Raw genomic sequence first — 13485 nt, forward strand, 5'->3', positions numbered from 1 at the left:
ATCCGAAGACTGGATGCGAAACAATGTTCGAAAATTTAATTTGGCAGCTGGTATTTTTTCAAATATTCCCACTTAACAGATGCATAATCTTTGTGTTATTCTTGATCCTTTTAAACATTTTAAACATCTCAAAAATCTAATTCTGTCATTTTAAGAACAATGCTGTACTTTGACCTTTTCTTTCTTTTGTTCATGCTGAAAGGCTCATACATGCCTTCATTACATGCAGGTTAGATCATTCTAATGCACTATTCTCTGGCATTCCAGTAAAATCTTAGCTTAGTCTCATCTATTTAAGATTTAAGCTTTTAATTAACTTCTTTTATTTTGTTATTAATGTTTGTTTATCTTGTATTGTTATGGGTTTAAGAAAAGCGCATTACAAATAAAATAAAATAAAATGCATATTTAAGAGCCAGGTTCTTATTTAATATAATTCCAATTATGTTTATCTAAAAAAATGTCATACACACCTAAATACTGATACCAATCCCCATTTAAATAAAAAAATCTTTGAAATGCTTCAAAAAACTGTTTGAGAATAAAGTAATATCTGAATCCGAGCAATACCCAGTATGAGGAAATTGTGTTATAGACTCTGTAGGCGTCTTTATTCTGGACATGTCCAGACTCTCTATGTTGTCTGATGCATCACTTCTCGGGTCAAACCTAAGATGGGTTTTTAAGGAAGCTTTGTATTGTTGTATTGCTCATCACTCAATTGAGAGTCCATACAGGATTTGAATCGACATCCGTGTTTTTTCTAGCTTCTGTTGTGGATCAAATTGCTTCTGACAGCTGCAAAATCCTCGCCGTGGCTAACCGCCAGGTGGAAATGAAAAAATCTGCAGATTATGAACGATGAAATGTAGGTCGGGCTTTTCTGGGGCTCTCAGTTTTAATTTTCACTCTTGGGGTTGTCACTGGTAGTAATTTATGGGTTTCCAGAGGCGTCACCGTATAATTACTTCATCACTTTCACCTTTTTTAAGGAAATGAACCATTCCTGCAGACTTATGTGTACAGTACAAAAACTGACAGCAGAATGCACCATGACTATCCAACACTGTCGTCAGATTCAGCTTCAATCATGAATAAATGTCTCATAGTGAAGAAAAATCACAAATAGGATGAAATGAGACAGTAATGATAAAATAAAGAACAAACTGAGTTTTCTTCATCTTAGAGGTTTCTCCTTGGAAAAAGATGCTAATGTCACTTTTCTTCTCTAGGAAGATCTCTCCAAATATTTCTGCATAACCAGTTCACTCCAAGTACAAATCAAAGCTAAAATGTCCACTAAAGGTGCTAGCGGTATCAGTTTTTCTCTATTGCTGATGCAAGTGTACTTTAAAAGTATAATATTACTGGTGATTTCAACTTTTTACTGCACTTTAAAGGAATAGTTCACCCAAACATAAAAACTTTGTCATCAGTTGCTCACCCTCGTGCAGCATCAAGTTGCATCTTGGTTTTGCAAGTCAATACAACCAATTCTGTTTTCCCGTGTAGATACGTCATTGAACCGCTCCATATATGTAGACACGTCCGCCATTTTCGAACGGTCCTGATGCAGACGCTAGAGGTCTTCTCGGGTCCAAAGAAATGTACATGACCCGAAATGAACCAAATCACTTTTTACCAAAATCCGAAAAATATATATTTTTTAAAAAGACCTAAGACAAACCCGAGAAATTATACTCGAGTCCAACCCGCCCCAGTGGCAATTTTTTTAACCCGACCGGACCCAAATGTAAACGTACCAGTCAGACAGAAATCCTCGCATCCAATTTGGTTCGCTGCTCCATTTATTTTCATTTGTTATGTGAAAATGACACCAAGGTAATCGCTTAAATGTGCATTCAAAATTAATTTACAGGTCTGGGTTAACAAAAATTAACCTACTGCCAGCCACACGATGTCGCAAGCGCTCTTGGGGATGGAAAAGGTTTTGATGCTCGGACGTGAAATATTTCAGGTCTTCTCAGGTCTGTTCTGCAAATACACATTCATTTGAAATATCCCGAGACCCAATGCCGCTAATATTATACCAGACCCGTGTCCAAGGCACATGTAAAACTTCTAGACCCGAACCCGCTCAGGTCGGACCTCGGGTTTCGGATCTAAGTGGACCCGTGAAGAGCTCTAGCAGACGCCACTCCCAGCTTTTCAGGAAACATTGTGCAGCCTCTGGTTGTAAACCCTGCAGAGATTTATTTTCCTGAAACAATGTGTTGTATCTGTATATGTATTAACTCAGTATTACATATTTTTAAAGTATAATAACTTTTTAATATTGTGTTAGGTAACTATTTAGTGTTGTGTAAGCAGTTATAATAGTTGGGTCTACACAACAGCACGTAACATTTCATACATGTGTATTACTATGGATGTGGCCACACAGTCACACTGTAAAAAATGTCTGTAGAAATTACAGTATTAATGGGTATTACTGGCAACTAGCTGCCAGTAACTTACTGTAGATTTTACATTTATGTTGTTTACTGGCAACATTTTGTTCAAAGTTAACATTTTCAGACTTTATCTTCTACAGTAAGTTACTGGCAACCAGCTGCAAAATTACAGCAATTTTTTTACAGTGCAGCTTACTCTCGACATCTGTGCCTAATAACAATCAAATATATCCCAATGACCTTTTCCCAAAAACCAAAACTTAATTTAAACATGCTTTACATAAGTAAAATAGTATTACCGTATTTTTCGGACTATAAGTCGCTCTGGAGTATAAGTCGCATCAGTCAAAAAATGCATCATGAAGAGGAAAAAACATATATAAGTCGCACTGCACTATAAGTCGCATTTATTTAGAAAAGTATTCTTTTCGGCTGCATATTTTACTAATTGCAGTTTGTAATCTGCAGAATAGGATTTTCTTTGGGGGGGGCATTTGGTTAAGTCTTTTTTTTCAGGGGTAGGCTAGAAGAGCAGCATATAACGCCCTCTGGTGGCTGTAGACAGTAATGTTTTATATTGGTTCATGTTAATTTTATTATATTAGTAATATTGTATTATAATGTATTATAATATTATACATATTAGTCGCACCTGACAATAAGTCGCAGGACCAGCCAAACTATGAAAAAAACTGGGACTTATAGTCCAGAAAATACGGTAACTTAATATTGACAGCCGATTAACAAAATTCTTCCACATTTAACCCGCCACATTTAACCCTTGAAAGCACCACAATCCACATCAATCGTTTTAAAGTAATGTGATTCCTTTCGAAACCACAGACTTGGCCGCACTGTAATAGCATAATCTTTATGTCAAAGCATTATGCATAATGTTTATTGGACTTTTATAATGCATTTCTTTTACTTTCATACTGTATACTGTGGGCAATGTAGCAGCCTTTCTTTAATAATTTTATCTTGTCAAAGATGATGATGTGACTTCATTTGTCAATTCAATATAATTCAACAAAAGGACATTTTTTTATATATATATATTGTTCTTTATTGTTGTTTTGTTTTGCATTTTCAAACTGTTTTACATGCACAAGGAAAATGTGTGCTGTTAGACAATGCACAATGCACTTCTTTTAAAAAAATATAAAAACTTGTCATTCTTGTTTTGTCACCTCATCAAAGCTCAATTTAAATTGAATCAGTAATAATGTTAAAGAAGTCATTTTAAAACATATTGTCTACCTTTTTTCAAAAAGTGTAGGGTAGCCATCAAACGTTCCCCAACATTTTTACCCATTTATTGTTTTTCCTTATATGTATATGTGTACAAGAAGAAGTCCAAAGGCTGACAATGCCAGTGCCATTTGCAACTTTGCAGACATGATTGAAAAATAAACTACATGAGTAACGTCTACATCATGGGTCATCAACCCTGTTCCTTGAGACCACCTGTCCTGCAGATTTCAATTCCATCCCCAAACAAACACACCTGAACCTGCTAATCAAGTTGTTTAGGGCTACCTAACAATTAAGAGGCAGGTGTGTTGAAACTAAAATAAGCAGGACATGTACCCTCCAGGAACGTTGGCTGTTTCTCAATGTCAAGGATACTTCCTTAGCAGGACTGGTCTTTCCAAGTCACTTCCTTTAGAGGCTAGGCGAGGCTCATCTTTAGATTTTGGAGAACATGTAAATGGAACAGGGCAGCAAGTGCACGTCATTGCATCATTACGTCAGTAAAAAGGTCTGCTTTTGGCGCTGTGGGCACAGGATTGTGGGTGATTTGAGAGTGTGAAGAGCGCGAAGGATACACATATGCATCCTTTCCTGTATATAGGATATTTTTTGAACAAAGGACTCAGTCCTTGGTTGCAATTCCGAGGATCCTTGACATTGGAACAGTCCTTCGATTGATGTCGATGACGTAGCATCCTCGAAATTCTGGCTTGCGAGGATCCTTCCTTGACATTGAGAAACAGCTAGTTGAAGAAACCAGAGGTTCCCAACTTTGACCATCAAGATCACAGTTTAGCTCTTGATCAAACTCACCTGCCTGCAATTTTTTGCTATTCCTGAAGACCTTAATTATCTTGCTCAGGTGTGTTTTGATTAGGATTTGAGCTAAGCTCCACAGGAAATTGGATCTTGAGGTCCAGAGTCGAGAACCTCTGATCTACATTGACCCGCTCTCAAACGCCTCAGCTGGTTTGTGTGGTTTATGCTGTGTTCTGGAAATGTGTTACATTGTGATGTATATTACAGATATTATTACATAATGATATATATTACCCCCTTACCTTCACTCGCTTATACAGACGTATCCACCCTCTAGATCCATGCTCTCTGCCACCAAATGACGGCTTGTGGTGCGGTCCCAAGAAGGGTAAAATCACTATCACGTACCTTCTTTGAATCTGTTCCTCATCTGTGAAATGATCTGCTGGTTGCAGCGCTATCTGCTGATTCTGTAGTCATCTTTAAAAATCGATTGAAAACCCACCAACACCTCACTTACTAATGTCTTCATCTATTCTTCTATCTATTCTTCTCTGTTATTAAAAAAACTCACGACACCCACGACAAAAACTAAATGTGCGACTGGTTTTTTTTTTTGCATATTTGTTTTAAAGACTTGTTTTGTCATATCTCATGCCTATAATTAGTCAAGAATGTTATACGAACTTACTTTTCTGAAAGTTTGATCAATTGTGTATGATGACATGTGCAACCAATGCATACAGTGATTCAGACCCATAGATTTGCTCATAGACACTCTTTATAAAATATTTCGTATTAACACCCCCCACCCCACCCTGCTGAAGAAAACAGCATCAAACCAGCATGGATCAGCATAGGAATTATGCTGGTCTATGCTGGTTTGATACTGGTTTAGCTGGTGGTCACCAGCATACCAGCACCAAAACACAACATATGCTGGTCTTGCTGGTATGACCAGCATGGGATGCTGGTACTAATGCTGGTTTGGTGCTGGTTTAGCTGGTGCTAATGCTGGTGCTGATGCTGGTTTAGCTGGTGTTCACTAGCAAACCAGCACCAAAACGCAACATATGCTGGTCTTGCTGGTATGCTGTTTTTTCAGCAGGGCACACATAACGATTGCCCATTTAGCCCCTGGTAATAGGGGTACTTTAAACGTAATATAATTGTAATACAACTGCTTGATTTTAGGAATCAGATTATATAATCCAGATCACATGAAAACAGTTACTAGCTAGCGTGCTGCTAATAATCAACACATTCTCACTTCCCAAGGCGTCAAAATCTGAAGCATGTCCAAACGCCTTCAGCGTCAGTATGAAGACGCGAAAGGGTGCCCCTATGCGTCACTATATCGACGAAATGGGAACTCCGTTGCTTTCATGCTAATCCCTCAGCGTCGGATATAGACGAAAGGGAATCTCGGAAGGTGATGCCATCACGTTATGCGACGATCGGCAGGATCATGACGCTTCTGGACGGTAACTACTCATTTTTTTTCCTATTTTTAAACCATTGTCGCTTGGGGTTGGGGTTAGACTTGGGGTTTGAATGTCAGTTTGTTTATACTTTTTGTCTTCTGATTTTTAAGCCACTGTTGCTTGGGGTTAGAGTTCGGGTTTGGGTTAGGATGTCTGTATTGGTTTGTACTTTTTGTCTTATGATTTTTAAACCATTGTCGCTTGGGGTTAGGGTTAGCGTTGGGTTTGGGTTAGAATGTAATTTTATGTAACAGAAAGTCGTTCTAACCCCAACCCCAAGCGACAATGGTAAAAAAATTGGAACAAAAATTGAGTAGTTACCGTCCAGAAGCGGCATGATCCTGCCTATCGTCGAATAACGTGACGGCATCACCTTCCGGGATTCCCTTTCGTCTATATCCGACGCCGAGGGACCAGCACGAAAGCAACGGAGCCCCCACTTCGCCGATACAGTGACGCACAGGGGCACCCCCCGCGTCCCCACACTGACGCTGAAGGCGTTTGGACATGCTTCAGATTTTGACGCCTTGGGAAGTGAGAATGGGTTGTAATAATCATGCAATGTTGTATGATTTGCAAATCATTGTTTCTTCCGAATAAACTAAAGTAATGGGTGTAAAAACGGAGATATGTGTAAAAACAGAAAAGTCTTATTTCAATACTGTAAAAGTATTTTAGTGATTTAATTTTATTTTTAATTCTCTAAGCGGGATTGCTTAATGTTTAAGAGCAACACAAGTTCTTGCTGTAACATAGAGATTGTTTTCAAGCTGGTAAAGTTAATGATAGTCAAGTATAAAGTGGTCATTAAAAGCAGACAGCGTTTCTCTGTCTAATCTTTATGAAAAGGCCATGTTTCACAGTTTTGGGGGCAAATTAAATTGCCACTGTTACAGCTGTGCCTTCAGACAAAGATCTACGAGTGAAGATCTGGCCAGCTAACATGTGCTTCTGTGTAATTACAGTCAGAGAGAGATAGAGAGCGTGTCTAACACAAGTGTGACCTCTTCAAACCACACTGAGTCTCCACTTAACAATCCCATTTCATGAAAAACTACTAGTCGTGAAAACCTCCTTCAGCTGAACAACTCATTAAATGATAAAACCTGAATGTCATTTCCTTGTTATTCTCATCTAGCTTAACCACACAACGACACTCTTCTTTTTGCTAACTAGATCCTTCAAAAACCTAATATCCTTTCTTTTTTCATTACATACAGTAAATCTGTGGTGTTTTCCTGTTTTATCCTCAGGGAATTAAATTCAATTTATATTTATTTCGACCACATCGAATCTGTGACAATATAAGTTTTGTCCTGTTTGCAGACGTTGTTTAATAAACATGCTGAATTTCTGCTACAATGGATAGTTGTTCACCCAAATATGAAAATTTTCTCATAAACGATGGTAAGCACACAGTTAATGGCACATTGATTTCCATATTTAATTTTCCTCCTATGGAAGTCAATGAGTACCGGCAACTGTGCGTGAACCATCATTTATCAAAATATCTTCTTTAGAGTAACATGAGGGGGAGCAAATGATGAGAATTTTCATGTTTAGGTAAACTGTCCTTATAAATCATTCGTAAAACCATTATTGTTAAAGCGTTATAAATTGTTAATTTAACTTATTGCTGTGTTTCATGTAAAAACGTTTATTTGTATTTAAATTCTGCTCATGATTCATTTATGAGACATTAGCTGCATTTCCATTACCCTTTAAATTGCGCAAATTGCATTTCCAACATATGGAGCCCCTGGGGACATGGAAAATAAAGTGTACACTTTTTAATAAAGTGTAGTTTCACCAGCGCACGCAACACAAAACTTTAAAAAAATTCTGCACATGAAGGTTTCACGTGAGCGCATAAAAGATTCACGTGAGCATGCGAAAGTTTCACGTGAGCACATGAAACTAAACTTTAGATTTTTTTACTCCAATGTCACCTTAGGGGCTCGGTACCATTACCCTTTAAATTGCGCAATTGACATTTGCATTGACATACGCAAATTGACAAAAACATCGCAAAAAAGTTTTTATACTAATATAAAATCCGATAAAGGTGTATTTCGCAAACTGCAATGGAAACAGTTTATTCGCATTTTCAGGTCGTCTGATGCAAGTAAGTCACGTAATTATTATTTAAAAATGAATGCGGTATGTGCTAAAACCACCCAGAAATACCTCAACGTGTTTGCTTCTAGATTTAAGAGGCTTTCCTTGCCAGTAATGTTATGACGAGTTTAGTTCCAAAACGAGACTTAAAAATCTCTTTTTTTTTATTGTGCATTCCAATTAAAATCAATCAAACTGCAGTTGGTTTGTTTTAATTTAAGCCTTCATAACTAAAAAATACAGCTAAGTAGCACAAATAAAAACATGATAGCATAATAATAAACATGTTTTGACAAAAATGTTAAAAATGGAGTTATCTCATTTTGGAACCAAACATTCCTACATCTCTTTTGATTTAAATTAATGTACTATTACCTCCAAGAAACATAGCTGCTTTTAAGTATAAGGGGCTTTTCTTGGCATTAATGCTTGGATAATATTCTTGCGTCTCCTTCGGTTTAAACATAATCAGAACATAGCTGATGTTTAATACGCAGTTATGCAACCCTTATAAAAATTAATCATGGTTTTACTACAGTTAAAACAACAAAAAAAACATGGTTACTGTAGTAAAACCATGGTAACCACAAAATAACCATGGTTTTGGCAATCATGGTTTTCCAAAACCATAGTTAAACCATAGTTTTGCTTATAGTAATCAATACACCAAAAAACATGGTTAATTTTCGTAAGGTAAAGCAAGATGTCGGAGTGTGGTTGGGGCTTCTCACTGCAACGTCGCAGAAATAGAAACAAAAACAATTTGCTTTCATAACGTGTTTTCGTGTGTTACATGCGTCAGAGCTCAGTCAGGGCTGTCACAAGATCACATGTCCACAACTGCAGCTTATAACGTAACACAGCCGAGTTTGTTATTCAGTCTTCCGTTAATCCCGATTACCGTATGTGTAATCTGGTCGCTGTGTGATTTCCCAGATGAGATCTAATCAGAAGAAGATGGGGACAGATAAGGACATTACTTGGTTCCCTGTGATGAAATCAAGCAGTCGTGCTCAGATGAATCAGTTGTGCGGTTGACCTGTGCCCTCGTACGTGTTTAAGCCTCTCTGCTCCATGACATTTAACTATCACCACAGACACAAAGCCATCCAATCCAAAACCTTTAAAATGTTTGTTTTTAATGCCAATGCTGTCAAAACGTCTTGAATGAGTGTAATCTGCCCTAAAAATGAGATTTACAATGTTAGACTGATACAGGCTGCTGATTGGACAGTTTAAAAGATGATTCTATGATAAAAGCATTTTATATTACTGTTAGGAGATATTCAAACAAAATTGCACAAGAGAGATCAATGATGTACTGATAATCAGCACTGCTGTGTTTTGTTAAAGTGAAAGTTCACAAAAAAATGAAAAATACCCCATGATTTACTCACCCACAAGCCATCCGAGGTACATATGACCATCTTTTTTCAGATGAACACAATCCAGGTTATATTAGAAAATGTCCTGGTTCTTCTAAGCTTTAAAATGGTAGTAAACAGGTCTGGAGATTGTGAAACCCAAAAATGTACATTCATGCTTCACAGAAGAATAAAGACCTTCTGAGAGTAATTTAATATTAGTATATTTAAAACTTTTTAAACTATAATAACAAGCTACCGGTAAGGACCAAGGCGCGTTCACAGAGCTTCAAAACTTTTTTTCATTTTGGTGGCTAGCAAGGTGCATAATCGCCACCTACTGTGTTGTGGATTCTGTGTCGATAATGGCTAGACGAAGAAGCTCCGTGTACTGAAACTGAACTTTCTTGAAAACTCTTGATCATTTAAACAGGTTTACAGATCTACTAAACAGGGTAAATTAGCACGAAAGCGCAATTAAAAAAAAGTGCAGATGGTAGTGGTAATATCTGCTGCTTTTCACTAAAAAGTGAATATGCGGGATATTTATGCAATTTATGCGATGGAATTGCGGGAATTTGCGAAAATTCGCGGAACTTGCAAAAACTGTGGAAACTTGCAAAAGCTGCAATGATGTTCACGTCACATAATCACATCACTTCATAACGTTCCCATGGTAACAGAGGACACAGCTGCGCTTGTGTGAAGTAAATGCAACATTTTTCAACTTTCTGCTAATATATATGTGACTTTTTGCTACGAAAATGCGGGGATTATAAAATCATGCAAGCCCCGCATATTTTGTGCGCCGAAATCTGTAATTAGTGCGGCGAAAGTGCGTCCTATTTGGAAAAACTGCGGCCCTGCATAAATATGCGGACTTTGGCTGATTATGCAATAAATCGTGCGATCGCACAATCGTGTTTTTCTGGAGGGACTGACTGAGAAGGGAACGAGACGCTGCGTCTCCCTTGCCATAATTCCCGCGTCCCCGTAACGCCGTCTTTGGCAATATTTTAGATAGCGATATACTTCTTGGCTCCCGCGTCACCCTGTCTTTGTCGTTAAGCCTCACCATTGGTTGAATTTGATATACACATTCAGACACACTTACCCCTGGAGGTGTCCCCAAAGTTTTACCACAGTGATGCAGCGTGAGTTCCCTCGAAAGGGAATTGTAACAATGTATCTTAAAAGGTAACACGATGTAACCTTGCTCTCACTTGAAATGTGTCCCCACATTTAGTCCTTGAATTTGAGGGTATTGGACCTGGAAAGTCCTTGAAAGGTCCTTGAATTTGAAGTTAACCAAGATGTGGGAACCCTGAAGATAGAAAATAAAGTTTCGAAACACTTGGAATTGTGTGACTTCTCCTAGTTACTCCTCTTTTATTTCCCCCAGCAAATAAAAATAACATGGCTTGGCAAACAATATTTTTGAATAATATGTTCCTCTGGCATTACCAATAAACTGATCAGTGTTTAAAATCCCCTGCCTTCTACCACACACTCTCTGATCTATGCAATCCCTCTCCTTTCCACACAAATCTATATTGGGTACATGTTCAATGTAAAAAATGAAGCATTTTTGTCAAATCAACATATATATTTATTCTACTTGTACTTAAAAAATTAAGTTAAACAATCTCAACTTGTTTTTATAAGTTATGTAACTATTCACAGGTCAAAACTATAATAGTACAGAAGTGATGGGGACGAGACCGCCTATGCCGAGTCCGAGTCAAGGCCAAGTCTTTGAAGGGTCGAGACCGAGTCCGTTGGTTTTCAAATACAGTCGAGTCTGAGTCAAGACTGAGTTTTTGAGGAAGCAAGTCTGAGTTGAGATCGAGTCCTTTAGGAGTCGAGACCGAGTCAAGACCAAGACCATAAAAACATGTCAGTTTTCATATTCATGATTTAATATCACCCCAGTTAATAATCAACAGTTAGGCCTACAGACTAAGCTAGATTGGCAATTGTTTAGAGGAGCAGTCTTAATGTCTTAATATGGACTATGTTTTTACTATCATTTAAAAAACCCTATCACATGCATCATCTTCTGCCTATTTTTTTTAAAGATAAATAAACGGCTCTAATGGCAGTATCTTTGCTTTGCACCATGGGATGTAATTTTCAAATAATGTCCGTCAACATTGCATTTTATTATTATTGTTATATTAAAGAGCCACAGAGATCCAAAATCGAAACTGACCTGCATTGCAGTGTGTCATGTAGCTGTCCATCAATGTAAACAATGTGCATAGTAGTTGAACCAAAAAGTGCACGATTAATAAAGTTATTGGCTTCTTAAGTAGGGAGTCAACTCTGAATCGCTGAAACGAGTCGTTATATGGGTTGAATCTCCTGTCTGACTTTTTCCACGTCACACAAATGCTTCCACGTCACACGAGATACTAATCTCCGCCCACAGCCTCACCCGCGGGAGAAACGAAAACTATGACCTGCCCACAGCTAGTTAGTGTGTGTAACAACATCAACTCACGCTGTGTTTTCAGTTTGTGTTGTTTTCACTACCAAAGGAGACTTTTTCAAGAAAGGATATACTAAACGTTTGGCTGTGAAGAATCAGTGGTTAAAATTATTTTTTAACGGAGGGATTTACTAAACGTTTGGCAATGAAAGATGGTTCAGTACCCACTTTATTTGGAACAACATGCGTCTCCTAACCACAACCTGTAAATATGATTATAGCTACATACTTGCTTAAATGAGTGTATGTCTATCGTCATTTTTATTGTTTGGATTAATGATGAATGATTCATTGTTTAAACTCTTAATATATTCTGTCAGAGAGTCACGTTAGCAAGCGGCTAACGCATGCTCACTTAGGGTTTTGCTATGATCCAGTTAGTTAACATAAATGCTTAAATAAGTGTAAAATGTTAGTTTCTATCCTCGTTTTTACTGCTTGGATTAATGATGAATGATGTTGTTGTCAGAGAGTCACGTTAGCAAGCGATTAACGCATGCTCATTTACGGTTTGCTACGACCCAGTTAGCTGACATAAATGCTTAAATGAGTGTAAATTGTTAGTTTCTATCGTCTTTTTTATTGGTTGGATTAGTGATGAATGATGTAGTTGTTTAAACTCTTAATTTACTGTCAGAGAGTCACGTTAACAAGCGGTTAACGCATGCTCACTTAGGGTTTTGCTATGATCCGGTTAGTTAACATAAATGCTTAAATAAGTGTAAAATGTTAGTTTTTATCCTCGTTTTTACTGCTTGGATTAATGATGTCGTTGTCAGAGAGTCACGTTAGCAAGTGGCTAACGCATGCTGACTTTTGGTTTTGCTATGACCCTGTTAGCTTACATAAATGCTTAAATGAGTGTAAAATGTTAGTTTCTATCGTCGTTTTTATTGCTTGGATTAATGATGAATTATGTGTATTGATGTTGATAATGTCTTCTCAGTAAGCACTAGGTCAATACATGTTGCACTATTGTTGGTCTGTGCCACTGATCTGTGGTCTGTGCAGAGACTCTGTCAGTTGACCAATCAGAGCAGAGTAGGCTACTGAAAGGTGGGGTTTAGGCAGACTGAGTCGTTGAACGGCTTCACACGAATCGTTTGGGGATCTCTGAGAAATGGGGTAATTTTAAATGTATATTTTGAGAAAATTCGTGTTTTTTGACCTTGCATGCATTTAAAAAAAGTGATAGGAAACTTAAAATTGGCATCTTACTGGCTCTTTAACATAAAAAAAAATGCGTTGGTCTTGAGGACTCGGTCTGAAATTACGAGTCCTTCTCCTCCCACTGTGGTCCGAGACCGAGTCAAGACCGAGTCTTTGAAGGAACAAGTCCAAGACGAGTCCGAGAAAGCAGAAATCGGTCCGGACTCGAGTACTACATCACTAGTGTATAGTAAAATAGTATGTTGAATTGACTTGCAAAACCAAGTTGTTTTAACTTCATACTGTCTTTTTCACAGTATAGTAACTTGAGGCTGTCAAATTCGGCCTTGGCAGCTGTTTTGTTGAACACAATAATTAAAAAAGCCACTGTATTCAAAGTCACTGATTTGTTTGAGACAGATGAGAATTATGCTTTCACGATTCCCCTAATG

This window comes from Misgurnus anguillicaudatus, chromosome 19, assembly GCF_027580225.2.
Source record: "Misgurnus anguillicaudatus chromosome 19, ASM2758022v2, whole genome shotgun sequence".
Taxonomy (NCBI): Eukaryota; Metazoa; Chordata; class Actinopteri; order Cypriniformes; family Cobitidae; genus Misgurnus; species Misgurnus anguillicaudatus.